General features: G+C 42.5%; 10 non-coding genes across 10 annotated transcripts; 6 read left to right on the forward strand and 4 right to left on the reverse strand.

Moving 5' to 3' along the window:
* Positions 1 to 1523: 1523 nt before the first annotated feature.
* On the forward strand, positions 1524 to 1605 carry TRNAL-AAG (transfer RNA leucine (anticodon AAG)). The gene has a single exon. It is a non-coding gene; the product is annotated as a tRNA-Leu (tRNA).
* Positions 1606 to 1985: 380 nt separating this feature from the next.
* TRNAS-UGA (transfer RNA serine (anticodon UGA)) lies at positions 1986 to 2067 on the reverse strand. The gene has a single exon. It is a non-coding gene; the product is annotated as a tRNA-Ser (tRNA).
* Positions 2068 to 5703: 3636 nt separating this feature from the next.
* TRNAL-AAG (transfer RNA leucine (anticodon AAG)) lies at positions 5704 to 5786 on the forward strand. The gene has a single exon. It is a non-coding gene; the product is annotated as a tRNA-Leu (tRNA).
* A 380-nt stretch (positions 5787 to 6166) lies between these two features.
* On the reverse strand, positions 6167 to 6248 carry TRNAS-UGA (transfer RNA serine (anticodon UGA)). The gene has a single exon. It is a non-coding gene; the product is annotated as a tRNA-Ser (tRNA).
* A 3659-nt stretch (positions 6249 to 9907) lies between these two features.
* Positions 9908 to 9989, forward strand: TRNAL-AAG (transfer RNA leucine (anticodon AAG)). The gene has a single exon. It is a non-coding gene; the product is annotated as a tRNA-Leu (tRNA).
* A 4121-nt stretch (positions 9990 to 14110) lies between these two features.
* TRNAL-AAG (transfer RNA leucine (anticodon AAG)) lies at positions 14111 to 14192 on the forward strand. Its single transcript has one exon. It is a non-coding gene; the product is annotated as a tRNA-Leu (tRNA).
* A 380-nt stretch (positions 14193 to 14572) lies between these two features.
* On the reverse strand, positions 14573 to 14654 carry TRNAS-UGA (transfer RNA serine (anticodon UGA)). The gene has a single exon. It is a non-coding gene; the product is annotated as a tRNA-Ser (tRNA).
* A 3658-nt stretch (positions 14655 to 18312) lies between these two features.
* TRNAL-AAG (transfer RNA leucine (anticodon AAG)) lies at positions 18313 to 18394 on the forward strand. Its single transcript has one exon. It is a non-coding gene; the product is annotated as a tRNA-Leu (tRNA).
* A 4121-nt stretch (positions 18395 to 22515) lies between these two features.
* On the forward strand, positions 22516 to 22597 carry TRNAL-AAG (transfer RNA leucine (anticodon AAG)). The gene has a single exon. It is a non-coding gene; the product is annotated as a tRNA-Leu (tRNA).
* A 380-nt stretch (positions 22598 to 22977) lies between these two features.
* TRNAS-UGA (transfer RNA serine (anticodon UGA)) lies at positions 22978 to 23059 on the reverse strand. The gene has a single exon. It is a non-coding gene; the product is annotated as a tRNA-Ser (tRNA).
* Positions 23060 to 24928: the final 1869 nt, after the last annotated feature.

Below are 24928 nucleotides of genomic sequence, written 5' to 3' on the forward strand. Positions count from 1 at the left end.
AACGTGGGAAAAGACGATTTGGCAAAATAAAAGAAAGTTCGATTTAAATTTAAAACTTAACAGTTTTGGTTGTCCTGCTGGGCATGTTTTTGCCAGTCACAAGCCTTCTGTTTGCAGGGCACTAGAAGGTAAAAGGAAAAAATAGTACCTTGATCAGGTGGGGAGCAGCGGTCAGGCACTGATTAAGCTGAATCAATCAACGCTTGGTCGCTGCTCTACAGAGAGGAACGGAAATGATGCAAGACATGCCTTGATGAATTAGGAAACTGTAAAGAAGAGTGCCACATAAATAAAAAAATGGTGAGAGACATGCGGGCTCCAAGCCCTTTACTGAATACTACAGAGTCTATCAAGCGAGACCCTAAAAAGGTCAGTTAGTTAAAATAAACAAACATTGTTACTTCTAAAAATCAATATTCCAAGGACGCCTAGATGGTCGTCAAGCAAAAAGTTCCTAGTGCATGGAGGGGCTTATGGTAGTTCTGAAGAGAGGCAAAGGACTTGGTCAGAGGGTGGCCTTCTTGGTGTGGTAGGGAAGCAATACCTCAAACATTATTACTGGGGTAGGGGAACTTGCAATTCGGAGTAATGAAAATTATCACAAAGCAATCAAGTAATTCCACATCAAAATAACAAGCGTGCGGGCTGACAACCATGCTCTCAGCATCAACGAGCGCAGAGTGAAGTGAATTTTACCATCCTCTGTGCATTTTTATTGCGAGGCTCATTTACATTTGACTTGGCGCGCAGAACGAGTGAGAACCAGGTCAATAGAAACAAAAATCATCTATTTAAAAAGTTTAGTTTCACGTGGGCCTGTTGTCCTTACTTCTTTCAGAATAGCTTTTGAACCTCTGTCCTGTGTGTGTCTGTGACTGTCACGTGAAAGGCAGTCAGGGCATCCAGGTGGACCCCATGTCACCTGGAGCACCGCCCACCAGTGCTGGAGTTTTAAACAGCACCCGGTTGCATTTTGGGACTTGTGCCTTTTCAATGTGAGCTCAAAGACGGGAGCCTGTGAAATTCTATTGGCTAAAAAATATTAACAGCGGAATGTGAATAGGCCACACAAGACATGACGTCACTGGAAAGCTAAACAGTATGTTGGGGAGACTGGGTGCGGCAATAGGGCTGATGTCATGAATACGTGCAACTCCTCAGTTATTTTTGAATGAACTGCTCATTCATTAGATCCCACCCAAAGAAATGAGCCCACCGGTATGAACACTTGTTTCATTAGAAAATGATGGAGTCACATTGCCTATGTAGAGCAGGTGCTTATACCTTGGTTGGAAGTCATTGCTCGGAGAGTGTTGTCTTTTAAGGTGATTGCACTAGGTCCGAGCAGGTGGGAGAAGACTTGTGCAGTGACTGAGTAAGAGAGATAACCTTCAATTACCACATCACCCTCCCGACATTGTAATCATGTCCATGAAATGGTTTATCAACTCGACTTTCCACACTAAGTGAGGAGACTCAGGGTTACGGTGCTCATGAAGTGCACAGACACACTGAGAGCAACAGGTAGCGTGGCCGAGCGGTCTAAGGCCCTGGATTAAGGCTCCAGTCTCTTTGGAGGCGTGGGTTCAAATCCCACCGCTGCCAGAGATGGATTTTTACAGATCTTAATGACGCATCTCCCTTCTGACCCTTCAATTTGCATAAGCAGTGACTCTACCAATAGGTCCCTAATTGTAAAACTCTTTTACAGTCTCCTTCTAAGTAAACTCCTAAACCGTGGACTCCAAGAAATCGGCTGATTGGCGCTGCTGTTGTTTTGCTTCATTCTGCTTAGATCATCTTCAAATGGAAGGTTTAACAAATCATTTGTTCTCCCCACGCGGTCACCCGCTCTTCTCTCTGCAAAATAAAATCGAACCTCTGTTAAATAAAGATTTAAAGTAAATTATCTATCTTCCCAAATAAAGTTGGTAAATGTGTTCTTCACAGTTATTTTAAAAATCAGGTTTAAAATAAACAACAGAGGTAGTCAGCAGGATTCAAACCCGTGCAGGGAACCCCCAAAGGATTTCAAGTCCATCACCTTAACCACTCGGCCATAACTACCAGCTCTCATTGAGCTCTACCGAAACTTTATATCACAACAAAATTGTGCAAAATGGCCGTGCAGACCTATATATGACTCCATTTAGTAGGATCTCTAACTGTGTGCAAAGGGCACATTGCTATGTTTCTGTCTAAGCTTTGCTTTAGGTCTGAGGTCTTAAGAACCAAAGCAGGCTCCACGCACACTTGCCTGCACAAAAAAACAAGCATTTGCAATGCGAAAGGTCTCACATTTGTGAGAGTTAGAGCTATTGGCGTTGCAAATGACAATGTCTTTTACCTAGGTTTTGGTTTTCTTTGGGAAAATTTGATGTGTCCACGTTGTGTTTTGGGGCACTTCCTGTCGCGGGCGCTAGGCCTACCCACACAAGTGAGGTAAAAAATGTTATCGGGAGACTTGGGGAAACATAGAATAGCAAAACAAGAGTTACTGCCCGTTGTCTTTATCTACATTTTTTCCTTCCAAATATAAGACAGTGTGTAAAAAAGACGTCTATTTGAGAAATGCCCTTTAATTCGCATGCTAGTGTGGGCACCCCAGAATTCAGAGATGTGCAAATAACCACTGCTCCTTCACTCCTTATCTTGTGCCCATTTTGGAAATAGAAAGGTTTTCTTGATACCTATTTTTCACTCTATATACTTCGGCAAATTAATTGCAGTATACCCGGTATAGAATGAAAACCCACTGCAAGGTGCAGCTCATTTATTTTCTCTGGATACCTAGGGTTCTTGATGAACCTACAAGCCCTATATATCCCCGCAACCAGAAGAGTCCAGCAGGCGTAATGGTATATTGCTTTCAAAAATCTGACATTGCAGAAAAAAGTTACAGAGTAAAACGTAGAGGAAAATGGCTGTTTTTTTCTTCTCAATTTCAATATTTTTTTTTTATTTCAGTTGTTATTTTCTGTAGGAAACACTTGTAAGATCTACACAAGTTACCCATTGCTGAATTCAGAATGTTGTCTTCTTTTCAAAAATGTTTAGGTTACTGGGACCCAGCATTGGTTTCACACCCATTTCTGTCACTGACTGGAAGGAGGCTAAAAGCACACAAAATCGTAAAAATGGGGTATGTCCCAGTAAAATGCCAAAATTGTGTTGAAAAATTGGGTTTTCTGATTCAAGTCTGCCTGTCCCTGAAAGCTGGGAAGCTGGTGATTTTAGCAGTGCAAACCCTTTGTTGATGCCAATTTCAGGGACAAAAACCACAAGCCTTCTTCTCCAGCCCTTTTTTCCATTTTTTCTTTTTTAAAACAAAATTTTTACTGTATTTTGGCTAATTTCTTGGTCTCCTTCAGGGGAACCCACAAAGTCTGGGTACCTCTAGAATCCCTAGGATGTTGGAAAAAAAGGACGCAAATTTGGCGTGGATAGCTTATGTGGACAAAAATCTATGAGGGCCTAAGCGCGCCCTGCCCCAAATAGCCAAAAAAATGCCTGCCACCTGAGGGGGAAAAGGCTGGCAGCGAAGGGGTTAAAATGCACTATTTTATTCCAATTTCTTCACTTAGCTTCAGATGAACTATTTTTCCCTCCCACCAACTCCTTTCAAAGTGCACCAGCCACCACTGCCTTGGGTGGGACAGATTGTTTTCGATTGCAGTAAGGCAGATTGTTTTGGATTGCAGTGTGGTAGTTTGTTTTTGATTGGAGTGCAGCAGATTGCAGTGGGGTAGATTGTTTTGAATTGGAGTAGGGGAGATTGTTTTGAAGTGGAGTGGGGCAGATTGTTTTGGATCGAAGTGGGACAGATTGTTTTGGAGTGGTGCAGATTGTTTTTTATTATAGTGGGGCACATTGGAGTGAGACAGATTTGCTTGGGGTGGGTGGAGAGGATTGGAGTAGGATGAGTTAGAGTGGATTGGATTCGGGTGAGTGATTTGGACTGGAGTGAGGTGGATTAGTGTGGGTGAAGTGGTCTGGATGGGGTGGATTGTAGTGGGGAAGATTGGAGTGGGGTGGATTGAAGTGTACCGCAGGATTATGTGTTAAAGATTAATTTCAGAATTTACACATAATAAAGAAACACTGTTGATTTGCAATATTTTAAACGAGCTAATCGTCATCTTTTGAGAAGAGTGCCCACGAACAAAAGCAAAAGAAAACATGCGTGGAACGTGGGAAAAGACGATTTGGCAAAATAAAAGAAAGTTCGATTTAAATTTAAAACTTAACAGTTTTGGTTGTCCTGCTGGGCATGTTTTTGCCAGTCACAAGCCTTCTGTTTGCAGGGCACTAGAAGGTAAAAGGAAAAAATAGTACCTTGATCAGGTGGGGAGCAGCGGTCAGGCACTGATTAAGCTGAATCAATCAACGCTTGGTCGCTGCTCTACAGAGAGGAACGGAAATGATGCAAGACATGCCTTGATGAATTAGGAAACTGTAAAGAAGAGTGCCACATAAATAAAAAAATGGTGAGAGACATGCGGGCTCCAAGCCCTTTACTGAATACTACAGAGTCTATCAAGCGAGACCCTAAAAAGGTCAGTTAGTTAAAATAAACAAACATTGTTACTTCTAAAAATCAATATTCCAAGGACGCCTAGATGGTCGTCAAGCAAAAAGTTCCTAGTGCATGGAGGGGCTTATGGTAGTTCTGAAGAGAGGCAAAGGACTTGGTCAGAGGGTGGCCTTCTTGGTGTGGTAGGGAAGCAATACCTCAAACATTATTACTGGGGTAGGGGAACTTGCAATTCGGAGTAATGAAAATTATCACAAAGCAATCAAGTAATTCCACATCAAAATAACAAGCGTGCGGGCTGACAACCATGCTCTCAGCATCAACGAGCGCAGAGTGAAGTGAATTTTACCATCCTCTGTGCATTTTTATTGCGAGGCTCATTTACATTTGACTTGGCGCGCAGAACGAGTGAGAACCAGGTCAATAGAAACAAAAATCATCTATTTAAAAAGTTTAGTTTCACGTGGGCCTGTTGTCCTTACTTCTTTCAGAATAGCTTTTGAACCTCTGTCCTGTGTGTGTCTGTGACTGTCACGTGAAAGGCAGTCAGGGCATCCAGGTGGACCCCATGTCACCTGGAGCACCGCCCACCAGTGCTGGAGTTTTAAACAGCACCCGGTTGCATTTTGGGACTTGTGCCTTTTCAATGTGAGCTCAAAGACGGGAGCCTGTGAAATTCTATTGGCTAAAAAATATTAACAGCGGAATGTGAATAGGCCACACAAGACATGACGTCACTGGAAAGCTAAACAGTATGTTGGGGAGACTGGGTGCGGCAATAGGGCTGATGTCATGAATACGTGCAACTCCTCAGTTATTTTTGAATGAACTGCTCATTCATTAGATCCCACCCAAAGAAATGAGCCCACCGGTATGAACACTTGTTTCATTAGAAAATGATGGAGTCACATTGCCTATGTAGAGCAGGTGCTAATACCTTGGTTGGAAGTCATTGCTCGGAGAGTGTTGTCTTTTAAGGTGATTGCACTAGGTCCGAGCAGGTGGGAGAAGACTTGTGCAGTGACTGAGTAAGAGAGATAACCTTCAATTACCACATCACCCTCCCGACATTGTAATCATGTCCATGAAATGGTTTATCAACTCGACTTTCCACACTAAGTGAGGAGACTCAGGGTTACGGTGCTCATGAAGTGCACAGACACACTGAGAGCAACAGTGGCCGAGCGGTCTAAGGCGCTGGATTAAGGCTCCAGTCTCTTTGGAGGCGTGGGTTCAAATCCCACCGCTGCCAGAGATGGATTTTTACAGATCTTAATGACGCATCTCCCTTCTGACCCTTCAATTTGCATAAGCAGTGACTCTACCAATAGGTCCCTAATTGTAAAACTCTTTTACAGTCTCCTTCTAAGTAAACTCCTAAACCGTGGACTCCAAGAAATCGGCTGATTGGCGCTGCTGTTGTTTTGCTTCATTCTGCTTAGATCATCTTCAAATGGAAGGTTTAACAAATCATTTGTTCTCCCCACGCGGTCACCCGCTCTTCTCTCTGCAAAATAAAATCGAACCTCTGTTAAATAAAGATTTAAAGTAAATTATCTATCTTCCCAAATAAAGTTGGTAAATGTGTTCTTCACAGTTATTTTAAAAATCAGGTTTAAAATAAACAACAGAGGTAGTCAGCAGGATTCAAACCCGTGCAGGGAACCCCCAAAGGATTTCAAGTCCATCACCTTAACCACTCGGCCATAACTACCAGCTCTCATTGAGCTCTACCGAAACTTTATATCACAACAAAATTGTGCAAAATGGCCGTGCAGACCTATATATGACTCCATTTAGTAGGATCTCTAACTGTGTGCAAAGGGCACATTGCTATGTTTCTGTCTAAGCTTTGCTTTAGGTCTGAGGTCTTAAGAACCAAAGCAGGCTCCACGCACACTTGCCTGCACAAAAAAACAAGCATTTGCAATGCGAAAGGTCTCACATTTGTGAGAGTTAGAGCTATTGGCGTTGCAAATGACAATGTCTTTTACCTAGGTTTTGGTTTTCTTTGGGAAAATTTGATGTGTCCACGTTGTGTTTTGGGGCACTTCCTGTCGCGGGCGCTAGGCCTACCCACACAAGTGAGGTAAAAAATGTTATCGGGAGACTTGGGGAAACATAGAATAGCAAAACAAGAGTTACTGCCCCTTGTCTTTATCTACATTTTTTCCTTCCAAATATAAGACAGTGTGTAAAAAAGACGTCTATTTGAGAAATGCCCTTTAATTCGCATGCTAGTGTGGGCACCCCAGAATTCAGAGATGTGCAAATAACCACTGCTCCTTCACTCCTTATCTTGTGCCCATTTTGGAAATAGAAAGGTTTTCTTGATACCTTTTTTTCACTCTATATACTTCGGCAAATTAATTGCAGTATACCCGGTATAGAATGAAAACCCACTGCAAGGTGCAGCTCATTTATTTTCTCTGGATACCTAGGGTTCTTGATGAACCTACAAGCCCTATATATCCCCGCAACCAGAAGAGTCCAGCAGGCGTAATGGTATATTGCTTTCAAAAATCTGACATTGCAGAAAAAAGTTACAGAGTAAAACGTAGAGGAAAATGGCTGTTTTTTTCTTCTCAATTTCAATATTTTTTTTTTATTTCAGTTGTTATTTTCTGTAGGAAACACTTGTAAGATCTACACAAGTTACCCATTGCTGAATTCAGAATGTTGTCTTCTTTTCAAAAATGTTTAGGTTACTGGGACCCAGCATTGGTTTCACACCCATTTCTGTCACTGACTGGAAGGAGGCTAAAAGCACACAAAATCGTAAAAATGGGGTATGTCCCAGTAAAATGCCAAAATTGTGTTGAAAAATTGGGTTTTCTGATTCAAGTCTGCCTGTCCCTGAAAGCTGGGAAGCTGGTGATTTTAGCAGTGCAAACCCTTTGTTGATGCCAATTTCAGGGACAAAAACCACAAGCCTTCTTCTCCAGCCCTTTTTTCCATTTTTTTCTTTTTTAAAACAAAATGTTTACCGTATTTTGGCTAATTTCTTGGTCTCCTTCAGGGGAACCCACAAAGTCTGGGTACCTCTAGAATCCCTAGGATGTTGGAAAAAAAGGACGCAAATTTGGCGTGGATAGCTTATGTGGACAAAAATCTATGAGGGCCTAAGCGCGCCCTGCCCCAAATAGCCAAAAAAATGCCTGCCACCTGAGGGGGAAAAGGCTGGCAGCGAAGGGGTTAAAATGCACTATTTTATTCCAATTTCTTCACTTAGCTTCAGATGAACTATTTTTCCCTCCCACCAACTCCTTTCAAAGTGCACCAGCCACCACTGCCTTGGGTGGGACAGATTGTTTTCGATTGCAGTATGGCAGATTGTTTTGGATTGCAGTGTGGTAGTTTGTTTTTGATTGGAGTGCAGCAGATTGCAGTGGGGTAGATTGTTTTGAATTGGAGTAGGGGAGATTGTTTTGAAGTGGAGTCGGGCAGATTGGAGTGGGGCAGATTGTTTTGGATCGAAGTGGGACAGATTGTTTTGGAGTGGTGCAGATTGTTTTTTATTATAGTGGGGCACATTGGAGTGAGACAGATTTGCTTGGGGTGGGTGGAGAGGATTGGAGTAGGATGAGTTAGAGTGGATTGGATTCGGGTGAGTGATTTGGACTGGAGTGAGGTGGATTAGTGTGGGTGAAGTGGTCTGGATGGGGTGGATTGTAGTGGGGAAGATTGGAGTGGGGTGGATTGAAGTGTACCGCAGGATTATGTGTTAAAGATTAATTTCAGAATTTACACATAATAAAGAAACACTGTTGATTTGCAATATTTTAAACGAGCTAATCGTCATCTTTTGAGAAGAGTGCCCACGAACAAAAGCAAAAGAAAACATGCGTGGAACGTGGGAAAAGACGATTTGGCAAAATAAAAGAAAGTTCGATTTAAATTTAAAACTTAACAGTTTTGGTTGTCCTGCTGGGCATGTTTTTGCCAGTCACAAGCCTTCTGTTTGCAGGGCACTAGAAGGTAAAAGGAAAAAATAGTACCTTGATCAGGTGGGGAGCAGCGGTCAGGCACTGATTAAGCTGAATCAATCAACGCTTGGTCGCTGCTCTACAGAGAGGAACGGAAATGATGCAAGACATGCCTTGATGAATTAGGAAACTGTAAAGAAGAGTGCCACATAAATAAAAAAATGGTGAGAGACATGCGGGCTCCAAGCCCTTTACTGAATACTACAGAGTCTATCAAGCGAGACCCTAAAAAGGTCAGTTAGTTAAAATAAACAAACATTGTTACTTCTAAATATCAATATTCCAAGGACGCCTAGATGGTCGTCAAGCAAAAAGTTCCTAGTGCATGGAGGGGCTTATGGTAGTTCTGAAGAGAGGCAAAGGACTTGGTCAGAGGGTGGCCTTGTTGGTGTGGTAGGGAAGCAATACCTCAAACATTATTACTGGGGTAGGGGAACTTGCAATTCGGAGTAATGAAAATAATCACAAAGCAATCAAGTAATTCCACATCAAAATAACAAGCGTGCGGGCTGACAACCATGCTCTCAGCATCAACGAGCGCAGAGTGAAGTGAATTTTACCATCCTCTGTGCATTTTTATTGCGAGGCTCATTTACATTTGACTTGGCGCGCAGAACGAGTGAGAACCCGGTCAATAGAAACAAAAATCATCTATTTAAAAAGTTTAGTTTCACGTGGGCCTGTTGTCCTTACTTCTTTCAGAATAGCTTTTGAACCTCTGTCCTGTGTGTGTCTGTGACTGTCACGTGAAAGGCAGTCAGAGCATCCAGGTGGGCCCCATGTCACCTGGGGCACCGCCCACCAGTGCTGGAGTTTTAAACAGCACCCGGTTGCATTTTGGGACTTGTGCCTTTTCAATGTGAGCTCAAAGACGGGAGCCTGTGAAATTCTATTGGCTAAAAAATATTAACAGCGGAATGTGAATAGGCCACACAAGACATGACGTCACTGGAAAGCTAAACAGTATGTTGGGGAGACTGGGTGCGGCAATAGGGCTGATGTCATGAATACGTGCAACTCCTCGGTTATTTTTGAATGAACTGCTCATTCATTAGATCCCACCCAAAGAAATGAGCCCACCAGTATGAACACTTGTTTCATTAGAAAATGATGGAGTCACATTGCCTATGTAGAGCAGGTGCTTATACCTTGGTTGGAAGTCATTGCTCGGAGAGTGTTGTCTTTTAAGGTGATTGCACTAGGTCCGAGCAGGTGGGAGAAGACTTGTGCAGTGACTGAGTAAGAGAGATAACCTTCAATTACCACATCACCCTCCCGACATTGTAATCATGTCCATGAAATGGTTTATCAACTCGACTTTCCACACTAAGTGAGGAGACTCAGGGTTACGGTGCTCATGAAGTGCACAGACACACTGAGAGCAACAGGTAGCGTGGCCGAGCGGTCTAAGGCGCTGGATTAAGGCTCCAGTCTCTTTGGAGGCGTGGGTTCAAATCCCACCGCTGCCAGAGATGGATTTTTACAGATCTTAATGACGCATCTCCCTTCTGACCCTTCAATTTGCATAAGCAGTGACTCTACCAATAGGTCCCTAATTTTAAAACTCTTTTACAGTCTCCTTCTAAGTAAACTCCTAAACCGTGGACTCCAAGAAATCGGCTGATTGGCGCTGCTGTTGTTTTGCTTCATTCTGCTTAGATCACCTTCAAATGGAAGGTTTAACAAATCATTTGTTCTCCCCACGCGGTCACCCGCTCTTCTCTCTGCAAAATAAAATCGAACCTCTGTTAAATAAAGATTTAAAGTAAATTATCTATCTTCCCAAATAAAGTTGGTAAATGTGTTCTTCACAGTTATTTTAAAAATCAGGTTTAAAATAAACAACAGAGGTAGTCAGCAGGATTCAAACCCGTGCAGGGAACCCCCAAAGGATTTCAAGCCCATCACCTTAACCACTCGGCCATAACTACCAGCTCTCATTGAGCTCTACCGAAACTTTATATCACAACAAAATTGTGCAAAATGGCCGTGCAGACCTATATATGACTCCATTTAGTAGGATCTCTAACTGTGTGCAAAGGGCACATTGCTATGTTTCTGTCTAAGCTTTGCTTTAGGTCTGAGGTCTTAAGAACCAAAGCAGGCTCCACGCACACTTGCCTGCACAAAAAAACAAGCATTTGCAATGCGAAAGGTCTCACATTTGTGAGAGTTAGAGCTATTGGCGTTGCAAATGACAATGTCTTTTACCTAGGTTTTGGTTTTCTTTGGGAAAATTTGATGTGTCCACGTTGTGTTTTGGGGCACTTCCTGTCGCGGGCGCTAGGCCTACCCACACAAGTGAGGTAAAAAATGTTATCGGGAGACTTGGGGAAACATAGAATAGCAAAACAAGAGTTACTGCCCCTTGTCTTTATCTACATTTTTTCCTTCCAAATATAAGACAGTGTGTAAAAAAGACGTCTATTTGAGAAATGCCCTTTAATTTGCATGCTAGTGTGGGCACCCCAGAATTCAGAGATGTGCAAATAACCACTGCTCCTTCACTCCTTATCTTGTGCCCATTTTGGAAATTGAAAGGTTTTCTTGATACCTTTTTTTCACTCTATATACTTCGGCAAATTAATTGCAGTATACCCGGTATAGAATGAAAACCCACTGCAAGGTGCAGCTCATTTATTTTCTCTGGATACCTAGGGTTCTTGATGAACCTACAAGCCCTATATATCCCCGCAACCAGAAGAGTCCAGCAGGCGTAATGGTATATTGCTTTCAAAAATCTGACATTGCAGAAAAAAGTTACAGAGTAAAACGTAGAGGAAAATGGCTGTTTTTTTCTTCTCAATTTCAATATTTTTTTTTTATTTCAGTTGTTATTTTCTGTAGGAAACACTTGTAAGATCTACACAAGTTACCCATTGCTGAATTCAGAATGTTGTCTTCTTTTCAAAAATGTTTAGGTTACTGGGACCCAGCATTGGTTTCACACCCATTTCTGTCACTGACTGGAAGGAGGCTAAAAGCACACAAAATCGTAAAAATGGGGTATGTCCCAGTAAAATGCCAAAATTGTGTTGAAAAATTGGGTTTTCTGATTCAAGTCTGCCTGTCCCTGAAAGCTGGGAAGCTGGTGATTTTAGCAGTGCAAACCCTTTGTTGATGCCAATTTCAGGGACAAAAACCACAAGCCTTCTTCTCCAGCCCTTTTTTCCATTTTTTTCTTTTTTAAAACAAAATGTTTACCGTATTTTGGCTAATTTCTTGGTCTCCTTCAGGGGAACCCACAAAGTCTGGGTACCTCTAGAATCCCTAGGATGTTGGAAAAAAAGGACGCAAATTTGGCGTGGATAGCTTATGTGGACAAAAATCTATGAGGGCCTAAGCGCGCCCTGCCCCAAATAGCCAAAAAAATGCCTGGCACCTGAGGGGGAAAAGGCTGGCAGCGAAGGGGTTAAAATGCACTATTTTATTCCAATTTCTTCACTTAGCTTCAGATGAACTATTTTTCCCTCCCACCAACTCCTTTCAAAGTGCACCAGCCACCACTGCCTTGGGTGGGACAGATTGTTTTCGATTGCAGTATGGCAGATTGTTTTGGATTGCAGTGTGGTAGTTTGTTTTTGATTGGAGTGCAGCAGATTGCAGTGGGGTAGATTGTTTTGAATTGGAGTAGGGGAGATTGTTTTGAAGTGGAGTCGGGCAGATTGGAGTGGGGCAGATTGTTTTGGATCGAAGTGGGACAGATTGTTTTGGAGTGGTGCAGATTGTTTTTTATTATAGTGGGGCACATTGGAGTGAGACAGATTTGCTTGGGGTGGGTGGAGAGGATTGGAGTAGGATGAGTTAGAGTGGATTGGATTCGGGTGAGTGATTTGGACTGGAGTGAGGTGGATTAGTGTGGGTGAAGTGGTCTGGATGGGGTGGATTGTAGTGGGGAAGATTGGAGTGGGGTGGATTGAAGTGTACCGCAGGATTATGTGTTAAAGATTAATTTCAGAATTTACACATAATAAAGAAACACTGTTGATTTGCAATATTTTAAACGAGCTAATCGTCATCTTTTGAGAAGAGTGCCCACGAACAAAAGCAAAAGAAAACATGCGTGGAACGTGGGAAAAGACGATTTGGCAAAATAAAAGAAAGTTCGATTTAAATTTAAAACTTAACAGTTTTGGTTGTCCTGCTGGGCATGTTTTTGCCAGTCACAAGCCTTCTGTTTGCAGGGCACTAGAAGGTAAAAGGAAAAAATAGTACCTTGATCAGGTGGGGAGCAGCGGTCAGGCACTGATTAAGCTGAATCAATCAACGCTTGGTCGCTGCTCTACAGAGAGGAACGGAAATGATGCAAGACATGCCTTGATGAATTAGGAAACTGTAAAGAAGAGTGCCACATAAATAAAAAAATGGTGAGAGACATGCGGGCTCCAAGCCCTTTACTGAATACTACAGAGTCTATCAAGCGAGACCCTAAAAAGGTCAGTTAGTTAAAATAAACAAACATTGTTACTTCTAAAAATCAATATTCCAAGGACGCCTAGATGGTCGTCAAGCAAAAAGTTCCTAGTGCATGGAGGGGCTTATGGTAGTTCTGAAGAGAGGCAAAGGACTTGGTCAGAGGGTGGCCTTCTTGGTGTGGTAGGGAAGCAATACCTCAAACATTATTACTGGGGTAGGGGAACTTGCAATTCGGAGTAATGAAAATTATCACAAAGCAATCAAGTAATTCCACATCAAAATAACAAGCGTGCGGGCTGACAACCATGCTCTCAGCATCAACGAGCGCAGAGTGAAGTGAATTTTACCATCCTCTGTGCATTTTTATTGCGAGGCTCATTTACATTTGACTTGGCGCGCAGAACGAGTGAGAACCAGGTCAATAGAAACAAAAATCATCTATTTAAAAAGTTTAGTTTCACGTGGGCCTGTTGTCCTTACTTCTTTCAGAATAGCTTTTGAACCTCTGTCCTGTGTGTGTCTGTGACTGTCACGTGAAAGGCAGTCAGGGCATCCAGGTGGACCCCATGTCACCTGGAGCACCGCCCACCAGTGCTGGAGTTTTAAACAGCACCCGGTTGCATTTTGGGACTTGTGCCTTTTCAATGTGAGCTCAAAGACGGGAGCCTGTGAAATTCTATTGGCTAAAAAATATTAACAGCGGAATGTGAATAGGCCACACAAGACATGACGTCACTGGAAAGCTAAACAGTATGTTGGGGAGACTGGGTGCGGCAATAGGGCTGATGTCATGAATACGTGCAACTCCTCAGTTATTTTTGAATGAACTGCTCATTCATTAGATCCCACCCAAAGAAATGAGCCCACCGGTATGAACACTTGTTTCATTAGAAAATGATGGAGTCACATTGCCTATGTAGAGCAGGTGCTTATACCTTGGTTGGAAGTCATTGCTCGGAGAGTGTTGTCTTTTAAGGTGATTGCACTAGGTCCGAGCAGGTGGGAGAAGACTTGTGCAGTGACTGAGTAAGAGAGATAACCTTCAATTACCACATCACCCTCCCGACATTGTAATCATGTCCATGAAATGGTTTATCAACTCGACTTTCCACACTAAGTGAGGAGACTCAGGGTTACGGTGCTCATGAAGTGCACAGACACACTGAGAGCAACAGGTAGCGTGGCCGAGCGGTCTAAGGCGCTGGATTAAGGCTCCAGTCTCTTTGGAGGCGTGGGTTCAAATCCCACCGCTGCCAGAGATGGATTTTTACAGATCTTAATGACGCATCTCCCTTCTGACCCTTCAATTTGCATAAGCAGTGACTCTACCAATAGGTCCCTAATTGTAAAACTCTTTTACAGTCTCCTTCTAAGTAAACTCCTAAACCGTGGACTCCAAGAAATCGGCTGATTGGCGCTGCTGTTGTTTTGCTTCATTCTGCTTAGATCATCTTCAAATGGAAGGTTTAACAAATCATTTGTTCTCCCCACGCGGTCACCCGCTCTTCTCTCTGCAAAATAAAATCGAACCTCTGTTAAATAAAGATTTAAAGTAAATTATCTATCTTCCCAAATAAAGTTGGTAAATGTGTTCTTCACAGTTATTTTAAAAATCAGGTTTAAAATAAACAACAGAGGTAGTCAGCAGGATTCAAACCCGTGCAGGGAACCCCCAAAGGATTTCAAGTCCATCACCTTAACCACTCGGCCATAACTACCAGCTCTCATTGAGCTCTACCGAAACTTTATATCACAACAAAATTGTGCAAAATGGCCGTGCAGACCTATATATGACTCCATTTAGTAGGATCTCTAACTGTGTGCAAAGGGCACATTGCTATGTTTCTGTCTAAGCTTTGCTTTAGGTCTGAGGTCTTAAGAACCAAAGCAGGCTCCACGCACACTTGCCTGCACAAAAAAACAAGCATTTGCAATGCGAAAGGTCTCACATTTGTGAGAGTTAGAGCTATTGGCGTTGCAAATGACAATGTCTTTTACCTAGGTTTTGGTTTTCTTTGGCAAAATTTGATGTGTCCACGTTGTGTTTTGGGGCACTTCCTGTCTCGGGCGCTAGGCCTACCCACACAAGTGAGGTAAAAAATGTTATCGGGAGACTTGGGGAAACATAGAATAGCAAAACAAGAGTTACTGCCCCTTGTCTTTATCTACATTTTTTCCTTCCAAATATAAGACAGTGTGTAAAAAAGACGTCTATTTGAGAAATGCCCTTTAATTCGCATGCTAGTGTGGGCACCCCAGAATTCAGAGATGTGCAAATAACCACTGCTCCTTCACTCCTTATCTTGTGCCCATTTTGGAAATAGAAAGGTTTTCTTGATACCTTTTTTTCACTCTATATACTTCGGCAAATTAATTGCAGTATACCCGGTATAGAATGAAAACCCACTGCAAGGTGCAGCTCATTTATTTTCTCTGGATACCTAGGGTTCTTGATGAACCTACAAGCCCTATATATCCCCGCAACCAGAAGAGTCCAGCAGGCGTAATGGTATATTGCTTTCAAAAATCTGACATTGCAGAAAAAAGTTACAGAGTAAAACGTAGAGGAAAATGGCTGTTTTTTTCTTCTCAATTTCAATATTTTTTTTTTATTTCAGTTGTTATTTTCTGTAGGAAACACTTGTAAGATCTACACAAGTTACCCATTGCTGAATTCAGAATGTTGTCTTCTTTTCAAAAATGTTTAGGTTACTGGGACCCAGCATTGGTTTCACACCCATTTCTGTCACTGACTGGAAGGAGGCTAAAAGCACACAAAATCGTAAAAATGGGGTATGTCCCAGTAAAATGCCAAAATTGTGTTGAAAAATTGGGTTTTCTGATTCAAGTCTGCCTGTCCCTGAAAGCTGGGAAGCTGGTGATTTTAGCAGTGCAAACCCTTTGTTGATGCCAATTTCAGGGACAAAAACCACAAGCCTTCTTCTCCAGCCCTTTTTTCCATTTTTTTCTTTTTTAAAACAAAATGTTTCCGTATTTTGGCTAATTTCTTGGTCTCCTTCAGGGGAACCCACAAAGTCTGGGTACCTCTAGAATCCCTAGGATGTTGGAAAAAAAGGACGCAAATTTGGCGTGGATAGCTTATGTGGACAAAAATCTATGAGGGCCTAAGCGCGCCCTGCCCCAAATAGCCAAAAAAATGCCTGGCACCTGAGGGGGAAAAGGCTGGCAGCGAAGGGGTTAAAATGCACTATTTTATTCCAATTTCTTCACTTAGCTTCAGATGAACTATTTTTCCCTCCCACCAACTCCTTTCAAAGTGCACCAGCCACCACTGCCTTGGGTGGGACAGATTGTTTTCGATTGCAGTATGGCAGATTGTTTTGGATTGCAGTGTGGTAGTTTGTTTTTGATTGGAGTGCAGCAGATTGCAGTGGGGTAGATTGTTTTGAATTGGAGTAGGGGAGATTGTTTTGAAGTGGAGTCGGGCAGATTGGAGTGGGGCAGATTGTTTTGGATCGAAGTGGGACAGATTGTTTTGGAGTGGTGCAGATTGTTTTTTATTATAGTGGGGCACATTGGAGTGAGACAGATTTGCTTGGGGTGGGTGGAGAGGATTGGAGTAGGATGAGTTAGAGTGGATTGGATTCGGGTGAGTGATTTGGACTGGAGTGAGGTGGATTAGTGTGGGTGAAGTGGTCTGGATGGGGTGGATTGTAGTGGGGAAGATTGGAGTGGGGTGGATTGAAGTGTACCGCAGGATTATGTGTTAAAGATTAATTTCAGAATTTACACATAATAAAGAAACACTGTTGATTTGCAATATTTTAAACGAGCTAATCGTCATCTTTTGAGAAGAGTGCCCACGAACAAAAGCAAAAGAAAACATGCGTGGAACGTGGGAAAAGACGATTTGGCAAAATAAAAGAAAGTTCGATTTAAATTTAAAACTTAACAGTTTTGGTTGTCCTGCTGGGCATGTTTTTGCCAGTCACAAGCCTTCTGTTTGCAGGGCACTAGAAGGTAAAAGGAAAAAATAGTACCTTGATCAGGTGGGGAGCAGCGGTCAGGCACTGATTAAGCTGAATCAATCAACGCTTGGTCGCTGCTCTACAGAGAGGAACGGAAATGATGCAAGACATGCCTTGATGAATTAGGAAACTGTAAAGAAGAGTGCCACATAAATAAAAAAATGGTGAGAGACATGCGGGCTCCAAGCCCTTTACTGAATACTACAGAGTCTATCAAGCGAGACCCTAAAAAGGTCAGTTAGTTAAAATAAACAAACATTGTTACTTCTAAAAATCAATATTCCAAGGACGCCTAGATGGTCGTCAAGCAAAAAGTTCCTAGTGCATGGAGGGGCTTATGGTAGTTCTGAAGAGAGGCAAAGGACTTGGTCAGAGGGTGGCCTTGTTGGTGTGGTAGGGAAGCAATACCTCAAACATTATTACTGGGGTAGGGGAACTTGCAATTCGGAGTAATGAAAATTATCACAAAGCAATCAAGTAATTCCACATCAAAATAACAAGCGTGCGGGCTGACAACCATGCTCTCAGCATCAACGAGCGCAGAGTGAAGTGAATTTTACCATCCTCTGTGCATTTTTATTGCGAGGCTCATTTACATTTGACTTGGCGCGCAGAACGAGTGAGAACCAGGTCAATAGAAACAAAAATCATCTATTTAAAAAGTTTAGTTTCACGTGGGCCTGTTGTCCTTACTTCTTTCAGAATAGCTTTTGAACCTCTGTCCTGTGTGTGTCTGTGACTGTCACGTGAAAGGCAGTCAGGGCATCCAGGTGGACCCCATGTCACCTGGAGCACCGCCCACCAGTGCTGGAGTTTTAAACAGCACCCGGTTGCATTTTGGGACTTGTGCCTTTTCAATGTGAGCTCAAAGACGGGAGCCTGTGAAATTCTATTGGCTAAAAAATATTAACAGCGGAATGTGAATAGGCCACACAAGACATGACGTCACTGGAAAGCTAAACAGTATGTTGGGGAGACTGGGTGCGGCAATAGGGCTGATGTCATGAATACGTGCAACTCCTCAGTTATTTTTGAATGAACTGCTCATTCATTAGATCCCACCCAAAGAAATGAGCCCACCGGTATGAACACTTGTTTCATTAGAAAATGATGGAGTCACATTGCCTATGTAGAGCAGGTGCTTATACCTTGGTTGGAAGTCATTGCTCGGAGAGTGTTGTCTTTTAAGGTGATTGCACTAGGTCCGAGCAGGTGGGAGAAGACTTGTGCAGTGACTGAGTAAGAGAGATAACCTTCAATTACCACATCACCCTCCCGACATTGTAATCATGTCCATGAAATGGTTTATCAACTCGACTTTCCACACTAAGTGAGGAGACTCAGGGTTACGGTGCTCATGAAGTGCACAGACACACTGAGAGCAACAGGTAGCGTGGCCGAGCGGTCTAAGGCCCTGGATTAAGGCTCCAGTCTCTTTGGAGGCGTGGGTTCAAATCCCACCGCTGCCAGAGATGGATTTTTACAGATCTTAATGACGCATCTCCCTTCTGACCCTTCAATTTGCATAAGCAGTGACTCTACCAATAGGTCCCTAATTTTAAAACTCTTTTACAGTCTCCTTCTAAGTAAACTCCTAAACCGTGGACTCCAAGAAATCGGCTGATTGGCGCTGCTGTTGTTTTGCTTCATTCTGCTTAGATCACCTTCAAATGGAAGGTTTAACAAATCATTTGTTCTCCCCACGCGGTCACCCGCTCTTCTCTCTGCAAAATAAAATCGAACCTCTGTTAAATAAAGATTTAAAGTAAATTATCTATCTTCCCAAATAAAGTTGGTAAATGTGTTCTTCACAGTTATTTTAAAAATCAGGTTTAAAATAAACAACAGAGGTAGTCAGCAGGATTCAAACCCGTGCAGGGAACCCCCAAAGGATTTCAAGCCCATCACCTTAACCACTCGGCCATAACTACCAGCTCTCATTGAGCTCTACCGAAACTTTATATCACAACAAAATTGTGCAAAATGGCCGTGCTGACCTATATATGACTCCATTTAGTAGGATCTCTAACTGTGTGCAAAGGGCACATTGCTATGTTTCTGTCTAAGCTTTGCTTTAGGTCTGAGGTCTTAAGAACCAAAGCAGGCTCCACGCACACTTGCCTGCACAAAAAAACAAGCATTTGCAATGCGAAAGGTCTCACATTTGTGAGAGTTAGAGCTATTGGCGTTGCAAATGACAATGTCTTTTACCTAGGTTTTGGTTTTCTTTGGGAACATTTGATGTGTCCACGTTGTGTTTTGGGGCACTTCCTGTCGCGGGCGCTAGGCCTACCCACACAAGTGAGGTAAAAAATGTTATCGGGAGACTTGGGGAAACATAGAATAGCAAAACAAGAGTTACTGCCCCTTGTCTTTATCTACATTTTTTCCTTCCAAATATAAGACAGTGTGTAAAAAAGACGTCTATTTGAGAAATGCCCTTTAATTCGCATGCTAGTGTGGGCACCCCAGAATTCAGAGATGTGCAAATAACCACTGCTCCTTCACTCCTTATCTTGTGCCCATTTTGGAAATAGAAAGGTTTTCTTGATACCTTTTTTTCACTCTATATACTTCGGCAAATTAATTGCAGTATACCCGGTATAGAATGAAAACCCACTGCAAGGTGCAGCTCATTTATTTTCTCTGGATACCTAGGGTTCTTGATGAACCTACAAGCCCTATATATCCCCGCAACCAGAAGAGTCCAGCAGGCGTAATGGTATATTGCTTTCAAAAATCTGACATTGCAGAAAAAAGTTACAGAGTAAAACGTAGAGGAAAATGGCTGTTTTTTTCTTCTCGATTTCAAATTTTTTTTTTTATTTCAGTTGTTATTTTCTGTAGGAAACACTTGTAAGATCTACACAAGTTACCCATTGCTGAATTCAGAATGTTGTCTTCTTTTCAAAAATGTTTAGGTTACTGGGACCCAGCATTGGTTTCACACCCATTTCTGTCACTGACTGGAAGGAGGCTAAAAGCACACAAAATCGTAAAAATGGGGTATGTCCCAGTAAAATGCCAAAATTGTGTTGAAAAATTGGGTTTTCTGATTCAAGTCTGCCTGTCCCTGAAAGCTGGGAAGCTGGTGATTTTAGCAGTGCAAACCCTTTGTTGATGCCAATTTCAGGGACAAAAACCACAAGCCTTCTTCTCCAGCCCTTTTTTCCATTTTTTTCTTTTTTAAAACAAAATTTTTACTGTATTTTGGCTAATTTCTTGGTCTCCTTCAGGGGAACCCACAAAGTCTGGGTACCTCTAGAATCCCTAGGATGTTGGAAAAAAAGGACGCAAATTTGGCGTGGATAGCTTATGTGGACAAAAATCTATGAGGGCCTAAGCGCGCCCTGCCCCAAATAGCCAAAAAAATGCCTGGCACCTGAGGGGGAAAAGGCTGGCAGCGAAGGGGTTAAAATGCACTATTTTATTCCAATTTCTTCACTTAGCTTCAGATGAACTATTTTTCCCTCCCACCAACTCCTTTCAAAGTGCACCAGCCACCACTGCCTTGGGTGGGACAGATTGTTTTCGATTGCAGTATGGCAGATTGTTTTGGATTGCAGTGTGGTAGTTTGTTTTTGATTGGAGTGCAGCAGATTGCAGTGGGGTAGATTGTTTTGAATTGGAGTAGGGGAGATTGTTTTGAAGTGGAGTCGGGCAGATTGGAGTGGGGCAGATTGTTTTGGATCGAAGTGGGACAGATTGTTTTGGAGTGGTGCAGATTGTTTTTTATTATAGTGGGGCACATTGGAGTGAGACAGATTTGCTTGGGGTGGGTGGAGAGGATTGGAGTAGGATGAGTTAGAGTGGATTGGATTCAGGTGAGTGATTTGGACTGGAGTGAGGTGGATTAGTGTGGGTGAAGTGGTCTGGATGGGGTGGATTGTAGTGGGGAAGATTGGAGTGGGGTGGATTGAAGTGTACCGCAGGATTATGTGTTAAAGATTAATTTCAGAATTTACACATAATAAAGAAACACTGTTGATTTGCAATATTTTAAACGAGCTAATCGTCATCTTTTGAGAAGAGTGCCCACGAACAAAAGCAAAAGAAAACATGCGTGGAACGTGGGAAAAGACGATTTGGCAAAATAAAAGAAAGTTCGATTTAAATTTAAAACTTAACAGTTTTGGTTGTCCTGCTGGGCATGTTTTTGCCAGTCACAAGCCTTCTGTTTGCAGGGCACTAGAAGGTAAAAGGAAAAAATAGTACCTTGATCAGGTGGGGAGCAGCGGTCAGGCACTGATTAAGCTGAATCAATCAACGCTTGGTCGCTGCTCTACAGAGAGGAACGGAAATGATGCAAGACATGCCTTGATGAATTAGGAAACTGTAAAGAAGAGTGCCACATAAATAAAAAAATGGTGAGAGACATGCGGGCTCCAAGCCCTTTACTGAATACTACAGAGTCTATCAAGCGAGACCCTAAAAAGGTCAGTTAGTTAAAATAAACAAACATTGTTACTTCTAAAAATCAATATTCCAAGGACGCCTAGATGGTCGTCAAGCAAAAAGTTCCTAGTGCATGGAGGGGCTTATGGTAGTTCTGAAGAGAGGCAAAGGACTTGGTCAGAGGGTGGCCTTCTTGGTGTGGTAGGGAAGCAATACCTCAAACATTATTACTGGGGTAGGGGAACTTGCAATTCGGAGTAATGAAAATTATCACAAAGCAATCAAGTAATTCCACATCAAAATAACAAGCGTGCGGGCTGACAACCATGCTCTCAGCATCAACGAGCGCAGAGTGAAGTGAATTTTACCATCCTCTGTGCATTTTTATTGCGAGGCTCATTTACATTTGACTTGGCGCGCAGAACGAGTGAGAACCAGGTCAATAGAAACAAAAATCATCTATTTAAAAAGTTTAGTTTCACGTGGGCCTGTTGTCCTTACTTCTTTCAGAATAGCTTTTGAACCTCTGTCCTGTGTGTGTCTGTGACTGTCACGTGAAAGGCAGTCAGGGCATCCAGGTGGACCCCATGTCACCTGGAGCACCGCCCACCAGTGCTGGAGTTTTAAACAGCACCCGGTTGCATTTTGGGACTTGTGCCTTTTCAATGTGAGCTCAAAGACGGGAGCCTGTGAAATTCTATTGGCTAAAAAATATTAACAGCGGAATGTGAATAGGCCACACAAGACATGACGTCACTGGAAAGCTAAACAGTATGTTGGGGAGACTGGGTGCGGCAATAGGGCTGATGTCATGAATACGTGCAACTCCTCAGTTATTTTTGAATGAACTGCTCATTCATTAGATCCCACCCAAAGAAATGAGCCCACCGGTATGAACACTTGTTTCATTAGAAAATGATGGAGTCACATTGCCTATGTAGAGCAGGTGCTTATACCTTGGTTGGAAGTCATTGCTCGGAGAGTGTTGTCTTTTAAGGTGATTGCACTAGGTCCGAGCAGGTGGGAGAAGACTTGTGCAGTGACTGAGTAAGAGAGATAACCTTCAATTACCACATCACCCTCCCGACATTGTAATCATGTCCATGAAATGGTTTATCAACTCGACTTTCCACACTAAGTGAGGAGACTCAGGGTTACGGTGCTCATGAAGTGCACAGACACACTGAGAGCAACAGGTAGCGTGGCCGAGCGGTCTAAGGCGCTGGATTAAGGCTCCAGTCTCTTTGGAGGCGTGGGTTCAAATCCCACCGCTGCCAGAGATGGATTTTTACAGATCTTAATGACGCATCTCCCTTCTGACCCTTCAATTTGCATAAGCAGTGACTCTACCAATAGGTCCCTAATTGTAAAACTCTTTTACAGTCTCCTTCTAAGTAAACTCCTAAACCGTGGACTCCAAGAAATCGGCTGATTGGCGCTGCTGTTGTTTTGCTTCATTCTGCTTAGATCATCTTCAAATGGAAGGTTTAACAAATCATTTGTTCTCCCCACGCGGTCACCCGCTCTTCTCTCTGCAAAATAAAATCGAACCTCTGTTAAATAAAGATTTAAAGTAAATTATCTATCTTCCCAAATAAAGTTGGTAAATGTGTTCTTCACAGTTATTTTAAAAATCAGGTTTAAAATAAACAACAGAGGTAGTCAGCAGGATTCAAACCCGTGCAGGGAACCCCCAAAGGATTTCAAGTCCATCACCTTAACCACTCGGCCATAACTACCAGCTCTCATTGAGCTCTACCGAAACTTTATATCACAACAAAATTGTGCAAAATGGCCGTGCAGACCTATATATGACTCCATTTAGTAGGATCTCTAACTGTGTGCAAAGGGCACATTGCTATGTTTCTGTCTAAGCTTTGCTTTAGGTCTGAGGTCTTAAGAACCAAAGCAGGCTCCACGCACACTTGCCTGCACAAAAAAACAAGCATTTGCAATGCGAAAGGTCTCACATTTGTGAGAGTTAGAGCTATTGGCGTTGCAAATGACAATGTCTTTTACCTAGGTTTTGGTTTTCTTTGGCAAAATTTGATGTGTCCACGTTGTGTTTTGGGGCACTTCCTGTCTCGGGCGCTAGGCCTACCCACACAAGTGAGGTAAAAAATGTTATCGGGAGACTTGGGGAAACATAGAATAGCAAAACAAGAGTTACTGCCCCTTGTCTTTATCTACATTTTTTCCTTCCAAATATAAGACAGTGTGTAAAAAAGACGTCTATTTGAGAAATGCCCTTTAATTCGCATGCTAGTGTGGGCACCCCAGAATTCAGAGATGTGCAAATAACCACTGCTCCTTCACTCCTTATCTTGTGCCCATTTTGGAAATAGAAAGGTTTTCTTGATACCTTTTTTTCACTCTATATACTTCGGCAAATTAATTGCAGTATACCCGGTATAGAATGAAAACCCACTGCAAGGTGCAGCTCATTTATTTTCTCTGGATACCTAGGGTTCTTGATGAACCTACAAGCCCTATATATCCCCGCAACCAGAAGAGTCCAGCAGGCGTAATGGTATATTGCTTTCAAAAATCTGACATTGCAGAAAAAAGTTACAGAGTAAAACGTAGAGGAAAATGGCTGTTTTTTTCTTCTCAATTTCAATATTTTTTTTTTATTTCAGTTGTTATTTTCTGTAGGAAACACTTGTAAGATCTACACAAGTTACCCATTGCTGAATTCAGAATGTTGTCTTCTTTTCAAAAATGTTTAGGTTACTGGGACCCAGCATTGGTTTCACACCCATTTCTGTCACTGACTGGAAGGAGGCTAAAAGCACACAAAATCGTAAAAATGGGGTATGTCCCAGTAAAATGCCAAAATTGTGTTGAAAAATTGGGTTTTCTGATTCAAGTCTGCCTGTCCCTGAAAGCTGGGAAGCTGGTGATTTTAGCAGTGCAAACCCTTTGTTGATGCCAATTTCAGGGACAAAAACCACAAGCCTTCTTCTCCAGCCCTTTTTTCCATTTTTTTCTTTTTTAAAACAAAATGTTTCCGTATTTTGGCTAATTTCTTGGTCTCCTTCAGGGGAACCCACAAAGTCTGGGTACCTCTAGAATCCCTAGGATGTTGGAAAAAAAGGACGCAAATTTGGCGTGGATAGCTTATGTGGACAAAAATCTATGAGGGCCTAAGCGCGCCCTGCCCCAAATAGCCAAAAAAATGCCTGGCACCTGAGGGGGAAAAGGCTGGCAGCGAAGGGGTTAAAATGCACTATTTTATTCCAATTTCTTCACTTAGCTTCAGATGAACTATTTTTCCCTCCCACCAACTCCTTTCAAAGTGCACCAGCCACCACTGCCTTGGGTGGGACAGATTGTTTTCGATTGCAGTATGGCAGATTGTTTTGGATTGCAGTGTGGTAGTTTGTTTTTGATTGGAGTGCAGCAGATTGCAGTGGGGTAGATTGTTTTGAATTGGAGTAGGGGAGATTGTTTTGAAGTGGAGTCGGGCAGATTGGAGTGGGGCAGATTGTTTTGGATCGAAGTGGGACAGATTGTTTTGGAGTGGTGCAGATTGTTTTTTATTATAGTGGGGCACATTGGAGTGAGACAGATTTGCTTGGGGTGGGTGGAGAGGATTGGAGTAGGAT

The sequence above is a fragment of the Pleurodeles waltl genome, chromosome 12 (assembly GCF_031143425.1).
Source record: "Pleurodeles waltl isolate 20211129_DDA chromosome 12, aPleWal1.hap1.20221129, whole genome shotgun sequence".
Classification (NCBI taxonomy): Eukaryota; Metazoa; Chordata; class Amphibia; order Caudata; family Salamandridae; genus Pleurodeles; species Pleurodeles waltl.